At 42.7% G+C, this 23,770-nt stretch overlaps 1 protein-coding gene and 1 non-coding gene across 2 annotated transcripts in view; one reads left to right on the forward strand and one right to left on the reverse strand.

Annotated features, from left to right (window-relative positions):
- Positions 1–2,231: 2,231 nt before the first annotated feature.
- LOC114813396 lies at positions 2,232–2,369 on the reverse strand. Its single transcript, XR_003761118.1, has one exon. It is a non-coding gene; the product is annotated as a small nucleolar RNA SNORA7 (small nucleolar RNA).
- Positions 2,370–18,152: 15,783 nt separating this feature from the next.
- ABCA12 (ATP binding cassette subfamily A member 12) overlaps positions 18,153–23,770 on the forward strand; it is a 137,622-nt gene continuing 132,004 nt past the window's right edge. The window contains exons 1-2 of the mRNA XM_029068474.2: positions 18,153–18,257; positions 22,002–22,187. The gene's annotated coding sequence lies outside the window, so the exon portion shown is untranslated. The remainder of the gene's footprint in view (positions 18,258–22,001; positions 22,188–23,770) is intronic.

The raw sequence follows: 23,770 nt of genomic DNA on the forward strand, positions 1-23,770 counted from the left end.
TCAATAAGCATGAGAACATTGGAAGTAGTTTTTGGAGGGGGAAGGGTGTGTGTGGGTGTGTGCGTGTGTGTGCTGGGAACCTTAGTAGTTGAAGACATTGGGTACCTTTCCTGGCATAGGCTATTTAACATTCACCAGGAGCAGGGCTATGTTCCGTTCTGGTGTCTTTAGTTCCACAGGTCTCAGGAATTGCTTTTGGCTCACTGTCAGTTCAATTTTGTGTCTACTCTTGTGGGCCGTCGGAGATGGAGAGAACACTGATAAAAGAAAAATCATCTGCAGCCCAAACGTCTTCATCTTCTTCTTCATATTTAACAGAAGCAGGATGCAGCTCCTGCAGCAGTAGATTTTTCTTGGTATTTCCTCTTTAACCCTCTCTTCTCAGGACGTGCTTGCCATGTCTCTCCCTGGACTAACAGTCTTCCAACTGGGAAAGGGCCATTTGTGAGGGCAGAGTGGTTCCTGGTTCCTCTCCAAGGTCTCTCCTCAGGTCAATTATCCTTAATTTTACAGCTGAGAAAATGAGGCACAGTGAAGTTAAGTCGCTTGCCCAAGGTGACCCAGCAGGCTACTGGTAGAGGCAGGATTAGAACCCAGGCCTTCTGACTCCTGGGCCTGTGCTCTGTCCACTAGGCTACATTGCTTGAGGACTAATGAAAATGCTTCCTGAGACCCAGTCCACCAGACATTCCTGGCAATTGCTGGGATGAGCTAGGCAGAACAGTTTAGCAGATGAATTACTGTGCTGCGTGACCTTGGGTGAGTCACTTAACTCCTTTATGCCTCAGTCCCCTCATCTGTAAACTGGAGACTAAGACTGTGAGCCCCGTGTGGGACAGGGACTATACCCAATCTAATTAACTTGTATCTACCTCAGCACTTGCTACAGTTCCTGACACATATTAAGTGCTTGATAAATACCACTGAAAAAAAATGACAAAGCCCACTGTCATTGGCTTTGCTCTTAGTTTCTTACTGATCTCCATAACACCCTTCAGGAGGGGTAGAAGGGTAGTCAGTGACCTTTCTTTCATAGCCAAGGACATCCAAACCCAGAGGAGTATGGTCTCGCCTCACTCACCTCCAGCGGCCAAAATGGAGGCCCTTCTTAAATGAAAATGTTGTGGCTACTGATGAGAACCTCCACAATGCAAGGGAGCCAGAGGATATTTCATTCATTTTCTTAGGAGCTATAGGACAATATAGCCCATATAACCCATACAGAATAAGTGAGCGTGGCTCAGTGGAAAGAGCACTGGCTTTGGAGTCAGAGGTCATGGGTTCGAATCCCGGCTCGGCCACTTGTCAGCTGTGTGACTTTGGGCAAGTCACTTAACTTCTTGGTGCCTCAGTTTCCTCATCTGTAAAATGGGGATTAAGACTGTGAGCCCCACGTGGGACAACCTGCTTCCCCTGTGTCTACTCCAGCGCTTAGAACAGTGCTCGGCACATAGTAAGCGCTTAACAAATACCAACATTATTATTAAGTGCACCGAACACAGATAAATGACACTGCCCTTGGAAAACCAGATACATGTTTAGGAATGAAAACAGGTTACTCTAATGGAAGAAAGAACGTTGCTTAATGCCACTGTTTGCTCTGCTCCACACTGTAATTACTCCTACTATTATGTAGACCTCACATGTATTATGAGTCAGAGGTTGCAAGCGGGAAGATACTGTCTTATAAAGTGATTTTGTTAATTTCTCTTCGTTTTCACATAATGTTCCCACACAAGGAAAATCTCAAGGACCATTTTCACTTACTCAATCCTTCTTAAAAGGCATTATTTAACAGACTGCAGTGCTTCTGAGGAGGGCTTCAAATGACATTGAGAACCAGGGAAGACATAAGATTTTGTGACCAAAACCTTAGAATGACCATTCAGAACGAGCAGACTGCAGTGGACATAACCAGGTCTCTGAGAAGCAAAATTTTTCCAACAGCTTTTCTTTCTATTCTTCACAATGGTATCCTTGATTATGGTTTCCCTGGCCTGGAGGAGGAACCTAACTGTGTCCCTGGGTTCCAGAATATTCAAGAGGCTGAATCAGCATTTCCTGAGGCTGAAATGGCCCCAAATAAGGCCTGGCTGCTTGTGAGTTTTCTAAAGAGTTTTCTTGGTAAAAATATGGAAGTGGTTTACCATTGCCGCCTTCCATGCAGTAAACTCGAGTCTCCACCCTCCACTCTCTCCCATGCCGCTTCTGCCCAGTGTGGGTGAGTTTTGACTTGTAGCAGATTGCCTTCTACTCACTAGCCGCTGCCCAAGCTGGGAATGGAATGTGTAGGCCTCTGCTTGACTCTCCCTCCCGTAGCCGAGACTGGTAGAGTACTGGAAACTCTCCAGGTGTGACCCTGAGAGGGGAACTTGGGAGAGTACAATGTAATAGTAAACAAACACATTCCAAGCCCACAACAGCCTTCAGATTCATCATATATAATCATATATAATCTGCCTATCTCCAGCCACCTTGCTGAAGATCCAGAGATCTCTTCAATCCAGGCTGAGCTCAGGCAGATTTATAAGCATGTTGTCCTTGTGGGAGTGTTCAGACTCTTGGGAAAACAGAAATATGAACAAACTCTAACTCGGGTTCTCTTTTGCTGAGGGCTTCACAGAGAGAAGCAGAGTATTTCTGTCAATCCTAGTGTTAGAGAAGCAACGTGGTCTAATGGAAACAGCAGAGGGTTGGGAGTCAAGGAGCCTGGGTCCTAATCCCTGTTCTGTCACTTGGCTGCTCTGTGGCATTGGTCAAGTCATTTAGCTTTTCTCAGCCTCAGTTTTTTATCAGTAAAATAGGGATTCAATATCTATTCTCCCCATGGGAGAATGGAACAGGAATTGTGTCTGACCTGATTATCCTGAATCTATAGATATGTATGTAAGTGCTTCGGGGCCTAGATGGGGGGGCCAGTGGGGAGTGGTGAATAACAGGACAGGGTGACACAAAAGGGAGTAGAAGCGAGCAGAATCCCGCTCTGCCATTTATTTACCTGTTGTGTGATATTGGGAAAGTCTCTTAACTTTCTGTACCTCAGTTTCCTCAACTTTAAAATGGGGATTCAATACCTGTTCTCCCTCCTACTTAGACTGTGAGCCCCATGTGAGACCTGATTGTCTGTATCTATCCCAGAACTTAGTAGAGTGCTTGGCACATAGTAAGCACTTACTAAATAACAACACACTTATTATAGGCTTCTCAGTTCTCTTGTTCAGCATGTTACATTTGTGCAGAAGGATTGTCTCATCCGTGGAACAGGTTTGGTTTCCATTTTGGAGGACTGGACACTCACATTATTATAAAGACAAGGCTCATTCAGGTTTGGCTATCTGGTATGAAGAAAGGCAATAAGAATTGTCATCCTTTACAATGAAGAACTGACAACTCAGGGGGATGAGAGGGTTTTTTGGGAAGGCTGCCAGTTAGTTGTTCTTTATGTCTATCAGGGCTTAACAAGCAAAATAACCTTCAGTGAAAGCAGGAGAGATATCAGTTAGCTCAGGAAAGAACTTTCTGACTCTCAGGTTAAATCACTCTAAAGGGTCTGTCAAAGGAAGTTGTGAGGTCTTTATCCCCAGGGAGTTTAAGGAGGTAACCATTCCAGCCACAGACTGTAAGCTCATATCAGACTTTCCTAATCACTTAGTACAATACCTTCCAAGTGCTCTCTGGTTCTTTGATTCTGTTGCTCAACTCCCCTTCTATGGCCTTGACTACTTCTTAAAGCATAGACTAATGGCTGGAGCCACCTTGGGGAATCAGTTATTACTTTGGGAGAATTGGTTTGTTTCTTCTTCAGCTCCATTTCCTACTTGGCAAAGAAAGCAAAGAAGATTCCTCCTCTCCTGCTCACCAGTGGACTGTACTGGACTCGAGTTTGAGTAGAATGAGTTTTCCTGTAGGTGGGGCTGGAGCATTCTTGTAGGAGTCCATGTTGAGGAAAACTCATGTCATAGGACTTATTCTGTGTCTGACAAAGCATCTTTTTCTATTCAGAAAGACACATATTTTTTGGAAGGATGTTCCCAAATTGTGCTGTCATGTTCTATCCACAGCAGCCTGTGAAAACTTAGGTTTTGGAGAGAGGGCAGCTCCTGGAAATAGTGGGATATAAGCCTTCCTTCCTCTAGTGCTAATGGATATTTTATGTCCAAGAGGCACGGAAGCAGAAGCAGTGAAGCCTAGTGGGAATAGCATGGTCCCGGGAGTCAGGTAACTGGGTTCTAATCCTGGCCCTTCCATTTAATAATACTGATGGCATTTGTTAAGCACTGAGGTTGATACAAGCAAATCAGGTTGGACACAATTCCTGTCCCATGTGGGGCTCACAGTCTCAATCCCCATTTTACAGATGAGAGAACTGAGGCACAGAGAAGTGAAGTGATTTGCCTAAAGTCACACAGCAGACAAGTGGCAAAGCCTGGGTTAGACCCCATGACCTTCTGAATCCCAGTCCTGTACTCTATCCATTATGCTATGCTGATTCCTTGTCTGCTATGTGATCTTGGGAAAGTCATTGTACTTCTCTGTGCTCAGTTACCTGATCTGTAAAATGGGGATTAAGACTTTGAGCCCCATGTGAGACAGGAACTGTGTCCAAACTGATTTTCTTGTATCTACCCCTCTACCTCAGGATTTAGTACAGTGCATGGATCATAGTAAGTGATTAACATCTGTCATTAAAAAAATGGTAGTCACAGAAGACCCAGTCATGCCACCAAAGATCCAACCACATATTGGCTGAGGGAAAGGGAGAGAATCCCTAAGCAGAAGAAAGAACACCTACAGCATGTGAATTGTCTGCCGAAAGGTTGGGTTGAACCCTAATCTCTTTTTTCTCAGCTCATGCCCTAGAGGTAAGAACAAATTTTCAAGTGCAGTGCAGAAATGAAAAAGCTTAGTAACAGCTTGGAAAGTAGAACTCATTAATTGTTTATATGGCATTTGTTAGGCGCTACTTTTTGTCAAGCACTATTCTAAGTTCTGGGGTAAATACAAGTTTTGTCAGTTTGGACATAGTCCCTGTCCCACATGGAGCTCACAGTCTAAGTAGGAAGGAATAAAATTTAATCTCCACTTTACAGTTGAGAAAAATGAGGCTCAGGAAAGTCAAATGACTGGCCCAAGGTCACATAGCTAGCAATTGTTAGAGCCAGGATTAGAAGCCTGGTCCTCTGACTCCCAGGCCTATGCCCTTTCCACTATGTCACACTGCTTCTCTCAGTGCTTCCAACTTCCCCTAAGCATGAATACTAAATGAAAATTACTCCTGCCATTCAACCCCCTCAAACTCTCCTGACTTTCCTATTGCAGTGCAGGTGAAGGTTGGATTGGAGGGAGAGAGGGGAAATCTCTGGGGTTCACATTCTGCCATTTTTCACTGACTCTCATCACAATGAGAAAGGAGAGGGGCAATTATTTGTGTTCTGCTCTCGTTTGCTTTGGATCCCATCATAAACTGATGGTAAATTTGTTTCTGGAACCTCTAGGCAGTAAGCTTGTTATGGGCAGGGCACTTGTCCACTAATTCTGTTGTATTGTACTCTCTCAATCACTTAGTACAGTGCTCTGCATATTGTAAAAGCTCAATAAATATGACTGATTGATTAACTGGAATGACTGGTGAAATTGGGGCAGTGAATGAATGAACCTCTCTTACCTCAAACTAGCATGGAGTGGTTTGCTGAGTTTATGGAAACACACACTTTCGTTTAATGGCATTTGTTCAGCACCTACTATGTGCCAGCCACTATACTAAACACTGGTGTAGATACAAGATAACCAAGTTGGACAGTCCCTGGACCATTTGGGGCTCACAGTCTTAATCCCCATTTTACAGGTGAGGTAACGGAGGCCCCGAGAAGTGAAGTGACTTGCCCAAGGTCTCTAGACTGTAAGCTTGTTGTGGGGAGGGAAAGCATTTGTTATATTGTTTTATCGTATTCTCCCAAGCACTTAGTACAGTGCTCTGCACACAGTAAGCACCCAATAATTCCAATTGACTGACTGACAAGTGGTAGAGCTGGGACTAAAACCCAGGTCCTCTGACTCCCAGGTCCATGCTCTTTCCACTAGACCATGTAGCTTCTCTATTGCTTCTAAAGCCTCTATTCATTTACAATGCTGCTATCATTTCCCTTTGTCTTTTTTTCCTTCCCTCCTCATCACACTCTTTTATTTTCAGTTTTCACCTTTCTTGACTAGCAGTTTACATCCACAAGTGAGCTCCTGGAGGACAAGAGCACTTTTTGCCCTTCTCCTGGGTGATAATAATAATGATAATAATAATTATGGTATTTACTAAGTGCTTACTATGTGCCAGGTACTGTACTAAGGGCTGGAGTGGATACAAGTAAATTGGGTTGGACAAAGTCCCTGTCCTGCATAGAGTTCACAATCTTATTCCCCATTTTCAGATGAGATAACTGAGGCATAGAGAAATGAAGTGACTTGCCTAAGGTCACACAGCAGAGAAGTAAAGGAGCCAGGATTAGAATCTATGAACTTCTGACTCCCAGGCTCGTACTCTGCTTCCCCTGTAGTATTAATAATACCACAATTAATAATAACTGTGCTGAGCACCATGGTAAATCCTGGGGTAGTTCGAGGATACTCAGCTCACAGTCTAGAGATACGGGAGAACAGGTATCTGATCCCCATTTTACAGATGAGGAAACTGATGCACAGAGCAGTAAAGTGACTTGCCCAAGGTAACACAGCAGGAACGTGACAGAGCTGGAATTAGAACCCAGACCTTCTGGGTTTTCTGCCACCCCAAACGCCTAGTTCAGTGCCTCATGCACAACAGATGTTCTGTCAGTGCTGGTGATGTTGGGGACAGCATATATCAATCATGTAAACTTCCATTTGCTAATCCAAGTTCTAATTCCCTTTCCTATTAATCTATCATCATTCATAATTATTGAAGGCTTACTGTATGCAGAGCACTTTACTAAGTGCTTGGGAGAGTACAATACAACACACTGGTTTTACCTTTTTAACCCTCTGTTCTTTTATAAAAGATAGACTGGTGGTACCTCTATTGATGGTGTTTTTAAGTTGGACTGGGTAGTTTTCAAGGTGTTGTTTTTCTAATTTTCACTCTGCCCTTCCACCTGGCATTTTGCTCTGGGTCTGGAAACCCTCTCCTTTGAAACTCAGTGTGCTGGTACTCTGCTCAGGAAGTCAATCTGGGCTGTTTTCTCAAATCCAACTGTGCAGAGTTCAGTATTGCCCGGCTCATTTCTTGTGTTAAATAATGCAAGCACACTCCATCGGGGTATGTGTTGTAGCAAATACAAACATTCAGGTTACAGAACCATTTTCCTTCCATCCTGCCCACTACAATTTGTGAGAAAAAACTGGCATTTTCACCTGTAATATCTTTCTCAGGTCTTGAAGTTCCAGGGAATTTAGGGTGGAGTTGGATGAAGAGAAGGAGGGAACGTGCAAGCCACTTTCTACAGTTACAGGAAAAAATAGCTCTGAGTTGAGATGTCAGAAGCTGGAGAGGTGTGAACAATGTACACATGAGGAGCTTATGACTGTATGGCTAATATGGAACAAAGCTATTTGGGTTTAGAAATGCTATCCTGGGCCTGTGGAGTAGAAAGCTTTGCTTAGTAAGTCAGTCAATCATATTTACTGAGCATTCACTTTATTATATGCGTGGGAGAGTACAATATAACAATATAACAGACACATTCCCTGCCCACAGCGAGCTTACAGTCTGGAAGGGGAGTATAAATAAATAAGAATACAGTTATTTAAATAAGTGCTGTGGGGCTGGGAGGAAGGATAAATAAAGGGACCAAGTCAGGGCGATGCAGAAGGGAGTGAGAGAAGAGGAAATGAGGGCTTATTCAGGGACGACCTCTTGGAGGAGATGTGCCTTCAATAAAGCTTTGAAGGTGGGGATAGTAATTGTCTGTCAGATATGAAGAGAGAGAATGTTCCAGGCCAAAGGCTGGATGTAGACTAGAGCTCCCAGAAGCCTTGGAATGAGCACAGGGACCTGCAGGCTTGGAATTTCTGGGAATGTTTCTTTGGATACTCACCCCGCCCTCAGCCTCAAAGCACTTGTGTACATTCCTATATATAACATAATTGATTCATTTATTTTAATGCCTATCTCCCCCCTCAAAACTGTAAGCTTGATGTGAGCAGGAAACATGTCTACCAACTCAGTTGTACTTTCACAAAGGCTTAGTACAGTGCTCTGCACATGGTACATGCTCAAAAAAAAAAGCCACTGATAGAGGAATAAAATCAAATACCATTTGGAAGATGCTGGGGAGTTGCTGAGAAGATTTTGCTTTCTCTCCCCCCTTGGTTGATGATCAGTAATCAGTGTCATTATATTTTCAACTGAATTTGTTTCCAGGTTACCTTGCCCCTCGAAATCTCCCCAGTGCCGGCTTCTTCCCGTTTCTGCAAACTCTTCTATGCGATACAGACTCCAAGTGCAAAGACACCCCCTATGGGCCCCAGGACCTGCTCCGAAGAACAGGTGCTAACCTCACCCTATTTATGGAAAGGTAAGGGATCTTGGCTGGATGACATTGATTGGGGCACAGCGGAATAGGTATTTGTCTCCTCTCTAGACTGTAAACTTGCTGTGAGCAGGGAATGTGTCTGTTTTATTGTTGTGTTGGACTCTCCCAAGTGCTTAATACAGTGCTCTACACCTGGTAAGCACTCAACAAATAACATTAATTGATTGCCTGGGCTGCAGAGAACAAATGCTATAATAATAATAATGATGATGGTATTTGTTAAGCACTTACTATGTGCCAAGCACTGTTCTAAGCGCTGGGTAAATACAAGGTAATCAGGTTGTCTCATCTGGGGGCTTACAGTCTTAATCCCCATTTTACAGACAAGGTAACTGAGGCACAGAGAAATTAAGTGACTTGTCCAAAGTCACACAGCTGATAAGTGGAAGAGCCAGGATTAGAACCCACAACCTCTGACTCCCAAGCCCATGCTCTTTCCACTAAGCCGCACTGCTTCTCTTATTAGTTAGCATTTTGAATTAGGGAAATGACGGACAGTGATTATGTTTTATTTTTATGGTACCTGTTAAGTACTATATGCCAGTCACTATTCTAAGCACTGGGGTAGTTACAAGGTAATCAGGTTTGACGCAGTCTATGTCCCACATGGAACTCACAGACCTAATCCCCATTTTACAGATGAGGTAACTGACACACAGAGAAGTAAAGTGATTTACCCAAGATTACACAGCAGAGAAGTAGTGGAGCAGGGATTAGAATCCAGTGCTTTAGACTCTCAGATCCACACTCTGCCCACTAGGCCATGCTGCTTAGAGGGCCTTAGATAGGATTTGAAGTTAAATTAGGACTGTTGAAAATTAAGCACACTCTAATATACCATCCATTTGTTTGTTTATATTCATTCATTCCTTAGTCTTCTCTGTGGGCAAAATATGGTGTAGAGTGGGGGACGGTAGAAGAAGTGTGATCCATTAAAGAAATAGCAGGATAGCAGCAATAGCAATTGTCCTCAAGGAGCTTACCACCTAATGAAGAAAAGCAGCTTATAAACTCCTTGCTCTGCAACACCTTTAAGCAATACTGTTGGACAGAATATATTTTCTGTTCCGGGTTAGCACTTCCAAATAGACTCTTCATTGGGAATGGATGGTAGGTTCTGGGGGATGTTGCTTTTGCCATTCTACTAATGGTTTCGGATCCCACTTATGTATTCCATGCCCTAAATATTCATGACACTATAGCAGATTCTTTCAGTGAATCTGGCACCATTAGAAAGAAGGATGATGCCACAATTTCTCAGGTTAATGAAATGGGAGTGTTGACAGAAAACCTGGCTGGGACCCTCTAGCATCATATCATAAGCCTCCAAGATTTGACCACCACCCTTATTTTGGGTGTTGCCGCCAGTTAATATTGGACAAATTCAAGAGATGGACAGGAGAAATGACAGTGGATGGTACCTGTACATCAGCCCTGTCGTGTCCTTCTCCTCGATTTGGGGAGTATGGCCTTGGGTTCCTTATAACAGCTTGGTCAGAGTGCATCAGATGGGAAATGTAGACTGTCAGCTCTAGACTGTAAGCTCATAGTTGGAGGGGAATGTGTCGACCAACTCTATTATATTGTACCCTCTGAAGCATTTAGTACAGTGGTATGCATACAGTAAGTGCTTAATAAATGTGATCGATTGGTGTCTTCCCCAGAATGAAGGCCAAGTGATGGGAGCATTCTCCTTCTCCTCCCTATACAGAATGAGGAAGCAGCATGGTGTAATGGATAGAACATAAACCTGGAGGTCAAAATGTCATGGGTTCTAATCCCAGCTCTACCAGTTGTCTGCTGTGTGGCTTTGGGAAAGTCACTTCACTTCTCTGTGCCTCAGTTACATCATCTATAAAATGACGATTAAGACAGTAAGCCCCATGTGGGACAGGGACTCTGTCCAATCCGATTTGCTTGTGTCCACCCCAGGCCTTAGTACAGTGCCTAGTACATAGTAAGTGCTTAATAAATACCGAGGTTATTATTATCATTATCATTATTAGTACACTTTGCATGGGTCATCACTGCAGAGTGGCAACAAGGTATCTGCTTTCTATCCCATTCACCGAGTCAGTAGCGGGGAGAGCAGGATTAGTTGCATAAACTCTCAGCCTCCCTAGCCAGCGCTCTCCACAAGGGACCCGGCTGTATTTTTTCATTTACGTCCAGGATCTCCAGCCAATATTTTCCTTCAAGCACCAGGTAATTGCAACTTAATTTACAAAATTAACCACCACAATAAAACTGCAGCAACGCTACGTCCCACCGTGCTATTAACTTTTATGCTTTCTGTGGCCCGACGATAAAGCCGGGTTGTGGAAGAATGTAAATCAACCCTTTCCGTTCCCTTTTCTTTATGCTCACAAAGTCACAACAGTCCTGAATGCAGTCTAGTATCCCTCTTTTAAGAACAGCCCTCCTGTTTAATTTTGGGGGCCCCAGGAAAATGAGATTTCTGGTCCAATCAGAGGAGACTCCTGCATTTTGCCCAACAGCAATCTCATTAGAGAAACACACTCAAGCTTCTCTGCCTTCTGGCCAGACTCCAAGTCTTTTGGAGGGTTGTTCTACTGGCACCGACTTTCTGTTACTGAGTTCATTCAGCTGCTTGCTTTGGCTCCAGGAAGATCCGCTTTGCTCATCATCATACCAAACCACCTGCATAATTCACTGTTGGAAAGAAAGGATGCAGTAGAATTTCTCCCCTCCCTTTCATGTACTGGGGAACTGGACTGTTGAGGACAGCCCCCAGCACCCCCAACACCCAATCCCTCCTGCCCTGTCTCCCACCTGCTCTGCTCAGAATGTCTTAGGACAATAAGGGCCTTGTGTCTGGTCTCCAGTGGTGGCTAATGCCATGTGCAGGGAGTGCTTCTGACCTCTTTCCGACCTTGCCACCATGGACTGAGTTTCCATAATTATGGCACTAATCTAGGCCCTAAGAAACCAGATTCAGAAGCCAGCCAGCTCTGAGATTTCTGCAGAGACCTCAAAGATAGCTAGGAAATTCCTCTTCCTAGAAGCCTATATTTGAACCCTAAGTAGCAACATGACCTAGTGGAAAAAGCACTGGCCTGGGAATCAGAGGACCTGTGTTCTAATCTCGGGTCGGCCAAGTGCTTGCTGTGGGACCTTGGGAAAGTCACTTCATTTCTCTGTGCCTCAGTTCTCCTTTTCTCCCTTCTATTTAGACTGTGAGCCCCATGTGGGACAGGCACTGTGTCTAACTTAATTAACTTGTATCTTCCTCAGCACTTAGAATAGTGTTTAACAAATAGCAAGCACTTAACCAAATCATTTTAAAAAAAAATGGAAAATTTATAGTTTCAGAGAAGAAAGATCACATTGAAAACGTGGGTGAGTGATCCATTAGCTGTTGCAAGGCAGTTGGCCCTGTTTCTGCTCTTGCCTTTTCTTATTCTGTCAAGTCATCTCCGACCCATAGTGGCGTCATGGACACATCTATCCCATAACGCCCCCACCTCCATATGAAATCATTCTGGTAGTGTATCCATAGAGTTTTCTTGGTAAAAATATGTAAGTAGTTTACCACTGCCTCCTTCCCTGCAGTGAACTTGAGTCTCCATCCTAGACTTTCTCCCATGCTGCTGCTGCTCAGCACAAGTGAGTTTTGCCTTGTAGCAGATTGTCTTCCACTCGCTAGCCACTGCCCAAGCTAGGAATGGAATGGATTTGCCTCTGCTTGACTCTTCCTCCCATAGTCGAGACTGGTAGAGTACCAGAAACTCCTTGAAAAGGGTGTGCTGGGGTAGGTAAAAGTTAATCAGGTTGGACACAGTCCCTCTCCCACATGGGGCTCACACTCTTAATCTCTATTTCACAAATGAGGTAACTGAGGCCCCGAGAAGTTAAGTGACTTGCCCAAGGTCACAGCAGACATATGGTGTAGCCGGGATTAGAACCCAGGACTTTCTGATTCCCAGACCCATGGTCTATCCACTAGGCCACGCTGCTTCTTTTCTCCAATACATGTAACTCTGAGCAGATTAGATAAATTTTTGTCTTAAACATTCTGAAATGCAGAGAACTTTCTGAATAAGTACCCAAAGGGGACCAGAATTCTGTCCACTAAGTGTATTATACTCTCCCAAGTGCTCAGTTCACTGCCCTGTACAGATTAAGTGATAAGTAAATAAAATCGGTTGATTGATGTCTCTTCAGCACAGGTAACCTAGATGAAACAAGCAGTGTGACAAGATGTGGAAACAAAAGCTCACATACTGATATGAAAACAAAGACACAAATGATTCACCATGTTTTCCTTCTTCTTTACCCTTTTTAGGAAGTTTCAAGCCTTGCTCGCCTCCTTTTACTTCCTGTTTCAAGTCTCTCTTTTCTCCAAATGTTTTTCTCCTCTCTCCCTCTCACTGCCTGTCTTACTCTCATTTGCTCATTATCTTTTTCTCTGTGTTGGTCTCTGTCTCTCTCTGCCTCCAACTTTAAGAAATCTCTTGAGGACTCCCTCTTATTACTTCCAAAACCCTGAAGTACTGAGGAGCTTTTATTTGCTAAGACATCAGCCCAAAACTAGATGTGCCAAAGCCAAAAGAATAGCAAAGTAAGCTCAACAATCTTAAAACTTTTGGTAAGTTTAGTTTGAGGGATGGGAAAAGGTTCAGGTCAGTTCCTATTTTCATCTGAAGTAGTTTTCCCATTCCCAACAGTCAGCGTAAGGGCTTAGGAGAACAGTATCTATCGTCATGAATAATTCACACAGACCTCTTGAACGCAGGACTTCCAATACATTTTATAGGAGGAGGCAGGAAAAACTCCAGGGATCAGGCACAAATATAACTCTCTCCTTATCCAGTTAAAAATTAGCTTTACAGGAGATCAAATGATACAGAGGTTGGGAAAAATAAAGAGCTTGGAGGCATCGTCACTGTTGTCTTTTGATGAGTGAAGAGAATGTACGTGAGTAATGCAGTTGATGCAGTTCTGAAACATAATTGAACCTGTAGTTCTAGGGAAAAAGTGTGGTCTTTGCACTATCAATTACCCTTCCAACCCCTTACCCAGATTCCTTCATAAAGCATAGACCAGAACACAATAACTTTCAGGAGTTTCAGGAAAAACTACTTCAGGACCGACCCTAGTGATTGAGGCTGATTTTATTTGCATGGTTGGGCTCTCTCTGATAGTCTTTTTAAAATCTCATCCATTTCTCCAAAGATATGAAAATCTCATTTTGAACAACATCCAATTAAAGAAGTCTTTCGAAAGACAATATTTAACCCTCTTGTCTCTCCCAAGAGAGACTCTGATTCTGCTCTGCAGTGATTTCCAGAATGGCAATAGCATAATAACCCCAGATTGCCCTGTAAATACTGAGCTGCTGTTTCTACGGATAGCCCATCAGTATAGCAATATTTCCATGACCTCCTGTGGGTTTGGTGGCGTGAGGATAATCCTGGCAATGGTTTCTGTGGAAAGATTTTCTTTAGGTAATGTTCAAGTCTGCACTATTTAAGTGCAGGCATAGATGCTAAATAATCAGCTTGGCTATTTTCCTGACCCTACTGGTGGGTATTTTATCCCCATTTTTAAGCTGAGGGAAGGGAGGCACAGAAAGAAGTTAAGTGTATCACCCAAGGTCAAAAAGCAGACCAGTGGCAGAGTTTCCTGATCCCCAGTCTCATCTTCTTTCCATAAGATCTTTCTGCCTCCTATTAATTAACTCATCATTAATTCCTTCATCTAATACAAAGCCCTTGTTATCTTATTGGCTACCCAAATAAGCACTTTTCTGGTAATCACTCTTCTCTTAGCATCACAACATTTATGTGCATATCCATGACATTTTAATGTCTGTCTCCTCCTCTAACCTGCAAGCTCCTTGTGGACAGAGAACGTGACAACCAACTCTGTTGTACTGTACTCTTCCAAGCACTTAGTACAGTGCTCTGCAACAGAAAATGCTCACTAAATACCACAGATTAATTGATAGGCTGTGCTTCCTTCACTCATTCAATTGTACTTATTGAGTGCTTACTGTGTGCAAAGCACTATACTAAGCACTTGGAAGAGTACAATATAACAATGAACAGACACATTACTGCCTTCAGACCTGTCAGGCACTCTGGGCATTTCATTGTTTCTCTCAAGGCCCCCAGAGCTGGCTCAGTCCGTGTTTGCCTATGCCATGAATGTGCAGCTGCAGTAAGGGAAGAATGTTCCCCAAGCTGCTTTTCCCAAATGCCTCGTTTAGTACCAGAAGTAGCAGGGTGGATTAACCTCAGTCAGGAGGAGCAGATTCCCCCTACACCTTTCTGTGGCAGCAGGAGCGCTGTTCTTTGCCGATTCACCAATTTCCAAGTCTTCATTTAAAAGAGAAAGGTTTGTACAGAAAATCCCAAAGTATAATTAAAAAACCCTTAATTACCCAAAGACATTTTAATACAAGGTTCTCATAAAAATAGCTACTCATTCCAGTGTTAGGACCATTTCCCCCGGATAAACTTTCACCTTGTAAGAGTCTTTGTGTTTTCCCAGAGAGGGTAAAACTTTGTGGAAACTTTCATTAAATCTCAGAAAACCAATACAAATAGAAGGATTAGCTTAGAAGAAGAACTCTCACTTTACGTTCCTCTAACTTTGGGGAGAAATGAATGTTAATCAAGCTGTACGATTTTTTGCTTTTCTTCACCAGTAGTGAAATCCCAAGGAAGTCGAATGGCGTGCAAAAGGAAAGTAATTCATCCCAGCCCAGCACTGGAGTTCCAGAAGGAAGAACTACATGGCCGGGTATGCTGGTCCATTATAGTAGAGTTTAACAAGAACGATGGGGAATAGCAAATTCAACCCTAAACCACTACAGAGCTGATCCGAAAACATCCCAGAAGGAGACATAAAGTCTAGAAGTGTCCCTCTAAGAAACTAAAACTTTCCCCATAGCTGCCTCAGCCTGTGAGGGCTAGAATATTAAGTCCTTACAAATCCACCCTGCTCTTCCATAACATGGGAGAAGAGGGGGGTTGTGGAGAAGAGGGGGGTTGTTTTGTTTTTTGGAATTTTTTACTTTTTTAAAAAGGTATTTTGTTAAGCCCTTAATATGTGACAAACACTGTTCTAAGCGCTGGGGTAGGTACAGGTTAATTAGGTTGGTCACAGACGCTGTCCCCCTAGGGGCTCACAGTCTAAGTAGGAGGAGGAACAGGCATTTAAACCCCATTTTGCAGATGAGGGAACTGAGGCACTGAGAAGATAACCAAGGTGTCACAGCAGACAAGTGGTGGAGCTGGATTTAGAACCCAGGTCCTCTGGCTCCCAGGCCCATGCTCCTTCTTCTAGGCCATGCTGCTTCTCACTGGTTCTTTCAGAGCTCAAAGAGATGTGCTTTTGCTGGCAATTTATGTGCCCCAAACCATATATACATAACTGCTTCTTCCAGTATCATGCCGTACTGTGTCCAGCAGGCTTGTGTTACTGGAAGAATGTTCCATAATTCTCCCATCTCTTTTGAGTCAAATCACATAGTGAAAACACACATTATGGCACATCTGGGTAAAATCAGAAATTTAGGCCTTTCTGGAGGGCTGAAAGAGCCTTAATGCTCTGAATTGCAAATTGTTCAGGGTTAAGAAAAGAAGGGAGTTGTCTAGTACATCTGAGCTATCACAGATTCCCATTGAATATAGCTGAGGTTATTTAAGTATTCCTCCAAAACAGAGTAGTTCATTCATTCAATAGTATTTATTGAGCGCTTACTATGTGCAGAGCACTGTACTAAGCGCTTAGGATGAACAAGTCGGCAACAGATAGAGACAGTCCCTGCCGTTTGACGGGCTTACAGTCTAATCGGGGGAGACGGACAGACGAGAACAATGGCACTAAACAGCGTCAAGAGGAAGAACATCTCGTAAAAACAATGGCAACTAAATAGAATCAAGGCGATGTACAATTCATTAAAAAATAAATAGGGTAACGAAAATATATACAGTTGAGCGGACGAGTACAGTGCTGTGGGGATGGGAAGGGAGAGGTGGAGGAGCAGAGGGAAAAGGGGAAACTGAGGCTTTAGCTGCGGAGAGGTAAAGGGGGGATGGCAGAGGGAGTAGAGGGGGAAGAGGAGCTCAGTCTGGGAACGCCTCTTGGAGGAGGTGATTTTTAAGTAAGGTTTTGAAGAGGGAAAGAGAATCAGTTTGGCGGAGGTGAGGAGGGAGGGCGTTCCAGGACCGTGGGAGGACGTGACCCAGGGGTCGACGGCGGGATAGGCGAGACCGAGGGATGGTGAGGAGGTGGGTGGCAGAGGAGCGGAGCGTGTGGGGTGGGTGGTAGAAAGAGAGAAGGGAGGAGTAGTTATGTTCCTGCAAACAATCATGTTCCTGCAGAAATCATATTGTATCAGCCATTGTTTCAGTGGTAAATAAGGAACAAGGGGGGAGCTGGTCTGAAAACACTTGCAGTACAATCCAGAGGGAATTCAAGAAAGATATGAAAGTGAAAAAGCTAAAATTTGAAGTGTACTATTTTACTTCACATGTTTTGCTACCATTTTTCTGACACTGATCAGTGGTAACGATCAGTGTCATCAGCTCTGCATGAGAAACCACTTTGCCCTGCTCAATGTAAGTTTCTAATGAACAAAGAATTTTAGATACTTGCATTTACCACACAATTCTGCTGTCTCCTTGAAAACAGTTTCCTGTCAAGGTCAGATGGCATTAGAGCCAGTTTGCAACCCCATATGGGTAAATTATCTACCCCCCCCCATTCTTCCAAAGCATCCTACTCAAACCACATAGCAAAAACACATGTTGTAGCAGAAATGACCATTTCAGTTCCCAGAAATATGTTGGTGGAGCTATATGAAAGAAGTTCCACTTTGCCATAATGGGGGATCTTTCGGGAAGCTGAAATTTGGTTGTGAAGTTGAGAGGCAAAAACGTTTTGTCAAAATATAGCCGACTGGTCTACAGAGCTTACAGAGCCTGCTTAGAGTCCCAAATGCTTCTCCATTGGATTCAGGCTTAATCCCAAGAGAAGCATTACCCTTACCAATAGTGCTTGCTGGTGCCATGGGAATTTCTTAATTGAACTTTATTGGATGTCTGCCAAGGAATCGCAGTTCTTTCCCAGCCACATTTCCAGAGACAGCACTTCAGGGAAGAAAAAATTCTAAGTTTCTTAGCAGATTTCAGCCTCCCTATGGAATAATTATAAAGCAAAGCTAAACAAGAAAACAAGAAAACAAAAGATCCAATCCAAACGATTTCTAGTCAGTGTGCAGTTGATATTCCAAATTATGCAGATGGATGCCACTAGTGGCTTTAGGCCCAGGTAAAAATGCCAAGGCTTGTCAGGTAATGAACCAGTCTAGCTAGTCAAATGTACAGAAGCTTTTATGTGAGCCAGGTTAAAATGATTGACTGGAAACTCCTCTTCCCCCAGTGTTGTGATAGTCAAGAAACCAATGGAGGGGTTAGACCCTGCAAAACCAAAGTCCCATGGCATGTGGCCCACAGTACAGACCCCGTCCAAAGCGGTTCACCTTTTCAGAGTGCTAATATATTGGAATTATGCTTAGAGAGTAATTTACTTTTCCCTATTATCTTAGTTACAACGTCTTCCACACCAGCCTCCGATCTGGACAGCAGCAAAAGTACCACCCCAGAAACCACCCCTGCCCTCAACAGCAGTCAAATACTTGACCGGATCCTCATTTTGGAGAAGGTAATTGTTACCAATGCATTGCCTGACATCATCTGAACCACCATACAGTGGAAACTGTGGTTTCAGTTCTGTGGGATGAACAAAGTGAAAGGCGTGCTCTAAGCATAATGAGTACCATTGATTGATTGATTGAGTGAGGGGGAGGCTCTGAAATAAGAAGAGCCATTCTGGAACAATAGGCAAAGAGAGACTTTTTCTTAATCAAATTTTCCTTCAGGGGAAGTCTAGTTCTGGTTGTTCCAGCACTGCTTTCTTATTTGGGTATTTATGAATCAATTAAACAGTGATATTTTAAAGTGCTTACTGTATGCTTACTGTATGCAGAACACTGTGCAGTATGCATTCATTCAGTCATATTTATTGAGTGCTTACTGTGTGCAAAGCACTGTACTAAGCACTTGGTTGAGTACCATATAACACTAAATGGACATTTTCCCTGCCCACAATGGGCTTACAGTCTAGAGGGGTTCAGAGCACAGTGTCTCTGTGATTGGTCTTCTACTTGTCCATTGAACAGAAACTCCTTACCACCAGTTAAGGCACTCAATCTGCTCTCCTTCTCCTTCCTTACCTCACTGATCTGCTTTTACGGTCCATCCAGGAACACTTCACTTCTCTAGCATCAGCTTGTACACTCTGCCTCGATGTCGTCTATCCCTCCCCACCTTCAAAGCCTTATTAAGGTCACATGTCCTCCAACAGACCCTCTCTAATTAAGCCCTCTTTTTCCCACCTCCTTCTCCATTTACATTTCCTATGCACTTGAAACTAAACCCTTTAACCATTTGATATTCAACCCATTCTCAGCCCCACAACACTTATCTACATATCCTTAATTTATTTATGTGTATTAATGTCTGTCTCCTGAACTAGACTGTAAGCTCCTTGTAAGTAGGTATCTAGTCTCCCAACTCTGTTGAACCCCACAAGGGCTTATTACCATGATTTGCACCTGATACGAGCTCACTAACAGTGATTGATTTGTTGATTGATGGATGTTTAATAATTGTTGCTGCTGTTGCTACTGATGATGAAATATCCCTCACAGTCATGACTTCCCCCTCATTACTCCTCCCTTTTAACCAATCTCTTCTCTTATCCAATTCCACTCATATACCCTAGACTATAATCTCTCTGTGGATAGGGATCGTGTCTACTAATGCTATTGTATTATGAACTCCCAAGTGCCTAGTACAAAGGTCTGCACAGTAAACATTCAGTAAGTTCCACTTATTTAATGATACACACACACACACACACACACACTTTACTCACACATGTCGTGTAATGGATATAGCATGGGCCTGGGAGCCAGAAGGGCCTGGGTTCTAATCCCAGCTCTGCAACATGTCTGCAGTGTGACCTTGGGCAAGTCACTTCACTTCTCTGTGCCTCAGTTATCTCATTTGTAAAATGGGGATTAAGACTGTGAGTCCCACATTAGACAGGGACAGCATCCAACCTGATAACCTTGTAGCTACCCCAGGGCTTAGAACAGTATTTGGCACATAGTAAGTACTTAACAGATACCATCATTATCATTATTATCATTATTACACACAGAGTAGCATATTGGAAAGTTGAGAGGGTGACTGGTGACAGAAGACAACAGCTCCTATTGACTTCAAAATGTCGAAGCATTCTCTTATCAGCTGTTCCGGTTATGCTGCTTTTTGCTGGACTTCCTAGTATTCCCATTATCTGCCTCTTTTGTCTGCTATACTGGTTGGACCCCTTACAGTGCTCTGAAGTATCCCCAGAGATGTACTGAACACTGACCTACTTCCAAAGTCGTATTTTTTTTTCAGGCATGGTAAAGTGTCTTGGGATATGATCAGTTTGCCTCTTGATCAAGGAAAGAAATGATTCCCTGATTAGAGAGAGAGAATTTTAGTGGCCCACTAGAAAGACAGATGCCTAAGGAGTAGCCCCCTGAAATTTTTCTTTCCTTTTTCCACTTCTGCCTCCATCATTTTAATTCTCCCTCTTTTTGAACTCCTAATTCAGAGGGGTATGTGATTGGAGGTTGCCATAGCTACACTGTGTAGGCGCATACATGTGTGGTAATTTACTAAAGTTTTGGAATGTTGTGGGGCAGGGAGTATCCACATTTCAATCAATCAATTAATCAATGGTATTTATTGAGCACTTTGTGCAAAGCACAGAGAGAGTGCACTAGAGTTGGAAGACAATTCCTGCTCTCAAGGAGCTTACAGTCTAGTGAGGGAGATAGACACTAAAATAAATCACAGTAGGGGAAGCATCCAAGTATAAACATAAGTATATATGTATAAGTACCATCAGGGACAGGATCGGGTGAGGCCCCTAGGGTTTAGAGGGTGAGAACTCAAATGTATAGGTGATATAGAAATGTTGAAGTGGCAGTAACGGGAGAAATAGGATGGGGAGTTAAGAGATTAATCAGGTAAGGTTTCCTGAAGGAGATGTAGTTGCAGAATGGCCTTGAAGATGGGGAGAGCAGTGGTCTGTAAACTTGTATGGGCAGAGAATGTGTCTACCAACTACTTTATATTGTTATATTGTACTCTTTCAAGTGCTTAGTACAATGCTCTGCACACAGTAAGCACTCAATAAATGTGACTGATTTATTGTGACAGGGGAGGGTGTTCTGGGCAGGAGAGAGAGTCAAAGCAAGAGGTCAGCAGTAAGAGAGATGAGAGTGAGGCAAAGTAATCAATCACTGGCATTTATTGAGCACTTATTAGGTAAAAAGCACTGTACTAAGCACTTGGGAAAGTACAATACAGCAGAATTAGCAGACACGTCCCCTGCCCATAACAAGCTTACAGTCTAGAGGAGAATCAAGAGAGAAGGTTTAAGGAAGATGACTTTTCATCCACATCTGACTTTTTGCTTTTGACACAATCCTTTTACTCCTAAAGCATAAGCACCAAACCCTTCCTCTTTAAACCTGCTGCAAAGGAGATTGCTAATCTTCATAGCCTGTCAGGTAGGGTTACAGCTGATGCTTAAGAGAAGTCCTAAAATTTCCATACTGAAATATCTACATGAATAGCAGATATTATTTTTAATTCTAGACCTATCAGAAAAGGTAAACTGAGTTAAATTAACCTTGTTACCGCTGACTGGGTTGAGAAGCAGTGTTTCCTAGTGGAGACAGCATGGGCCTGGGAATCAGAAAGTTCTGCGTTCTAATCCTAGCTCCGTCACTTGTCTGGCTGTGTGAACTTGAGCCAAGCAAGTCACTTCACTTCTCGGTGCTTCAGTTACCTTATCTGTAAAATGGAGATTAAGACTATGAGCCCCACATGGGATGGAAACTGCACCCAACCTGATAACCTTTATATTTATCTCATTGTTTAGAACAGTGCTTGGCACACAGTAAGTGTTTAACAAATATGCTAGACTGTAAGCTCACTGTGGGCAGGGAATGTGTCTCTTTATTGTTATATTATACTCTGCAAAGAATTTAATACAGTGCTATGTACACAGTAAACACTCAATAAATATGATTGAAAATACCACAGTTATTATTATTTTTGTTGTAACCTCTGACTGTGACGTTTCCCCCCCATTCATTGTATGTTGGGTGCTACTTCCTTTCTAAATTAAAGCTCAGTGCCATTTTTATATGTGTTTTATACATGCTAATGTGGATATGGTTCAATGCTGATCAATTGGGTGAAAGTGTTATTCTTTGCGAGTTTTGCTCGCTATTATCTTTCCAATTCTCTGCTCACTTCAAATGTTTTTCTCTTTTAGCTACTTAGGCAAAATTCAACCTCAGAAAAACTCAGGAGGGAAATCTGTGAAACCCAGCCATCATACACCACCCATTCCCCTTTCTCCTGGGTAAATGTAGGGAAAAAAACCTATGTCACATTCTGCCTCTCCAACCTGACTCTCCTAGAGTCTTTCCTCCAGGAATTAAGAAATCAATTTTCTCAGGTAAGTGCAATAACATTGCTTGTGGGATGAAATGTTCTCCTTCCTCAAAGGTGTCCCAGGCCCCTTCCTGGCTTCAGTGCTGACTCATGGTGAATTCATGACCAACCCATTCTGAAACAAGCTAGGAAATGCTTCTCCAACCATTTGCCTATCTTGGGCCATCTTTACTCTTGGCAAGTTTTACTCAGAACACCTAGTCCTATGTGATACTGAGATGTTTACACTTCCTTTGCACAAGATGTCCAATTATGCATAAGCATTGTTCCAAGATTAAAAGGATTTCAGTATTGCAACAGAAGTGAGATAATAATGGAAATGCTGGTGTAGACACACCTCTGGTGATGAGGCAAAGCCTCAGTGACTAGTATTTGCAAAACACTTAGGCACTCTAGATTGTGAGCTTCTTGTGGGCAGGGAACATGTACACTACCTGTGTTATATTGTACTCTCCCAAGTGCTTAGTACAGTGCCCTTGACTCAGTAAGCACTCCATAGATGTGACTGATTGATTGAGTGGATTGTTTTGGAAGGGTAAAAGGCAAGCTCAACAGTGGTAAAATCAAAGAAGTAAAAAAAGGAGGTTTTCCCTTCCAATTCCATGAAGAAGGGAAAAGCCCCTATTTCATTTCTTCAGAATCTATAGGAGGCTTTTTGTAAAGCTGACTCAGTTACTATTGTAATTTGCAAATTCAAATCTAAGGCCTTATTTTCTAATTATTCTCGAGAGTTAAACATAATGGTTCCCTTCCAGTCCACTGTTCATTTTCTGTAGTCTGACATTTCTTGTGCTAGAAAAATGAACATAAACACAAGTAAAACAAAAAATAATTACATAATAGAAAGATTCAGAAGCACTTAAAACTCTACCCTGAAAATATCTTTTTACCACAAGCCCCTTGAGTGGTAAAATGAGCAATGATTACAATATATGTGGAGTAAAGCCGTGTTCTCTGAATGGCTTTTAATTCAGATGTTCATGACGTTACACCTGGAGCTCCCCTAATCACATGTCAAACTCCTGTCTTGTTCCAGAACTTTAGAACTCAAATCTTTCATTTTTGAGAGGAAAAAAATGTCTCCCAACTGAGCAACCCAAATTGGGAATACATTAAATGTTCAAAAATAACTTGTACAACATTTCATAGTAAAAGAAATGTGGCAATCAAATTGCAAAAAAGCAGTTGTACATAAGTACAAGAGACCATGAGACACAGCATAACAGAGGTTAGAGAAGTGGCCCATCCAGGCCAGGATTCTGGATCCGACAAGATGCTAGAAAGGCCACCAGGTGATAGCTGCCTTCCTGGATAATCATCCTCAATATTAGGAATGTAACAAACACCCCTAATTTAATTCACTCCATTCTCAATTTTCCCTCTAGTAATCCATTATGGACCTCTCATCCTCTGATACAGTTTTACTTAAATCTGCAGTTATTGTTTAGTTGCAAATTTTGTCCACTTTACTTGCTTGAGTGAAAAAAATGTTTCCTTTTGATTATTTTACCCACTCAACAATGCACAGAGTCCACAAATGAAACCATATAATTTTAATATAGGAAAGAGTTTATACTGGAGGAAATT

The sequence above is a fragment of the Ornithorhynchus anatinus genome, chromosome 7, assembly GCF_004115215.2.
Source record: "Ornithorhynchus anatinus isolate Pmale09 chromosome 7, mOrnAna1.pri.v4, whole genome shotgun sequence".
Taxonomy (NCBI): domain Eukaryota; kingdom Metazoa; phylum Chordata; class Mammalia; order Monotremata; family Ornithorhynchidae; genus Ornithorhynchus; species Ornithorhynchus anatinus.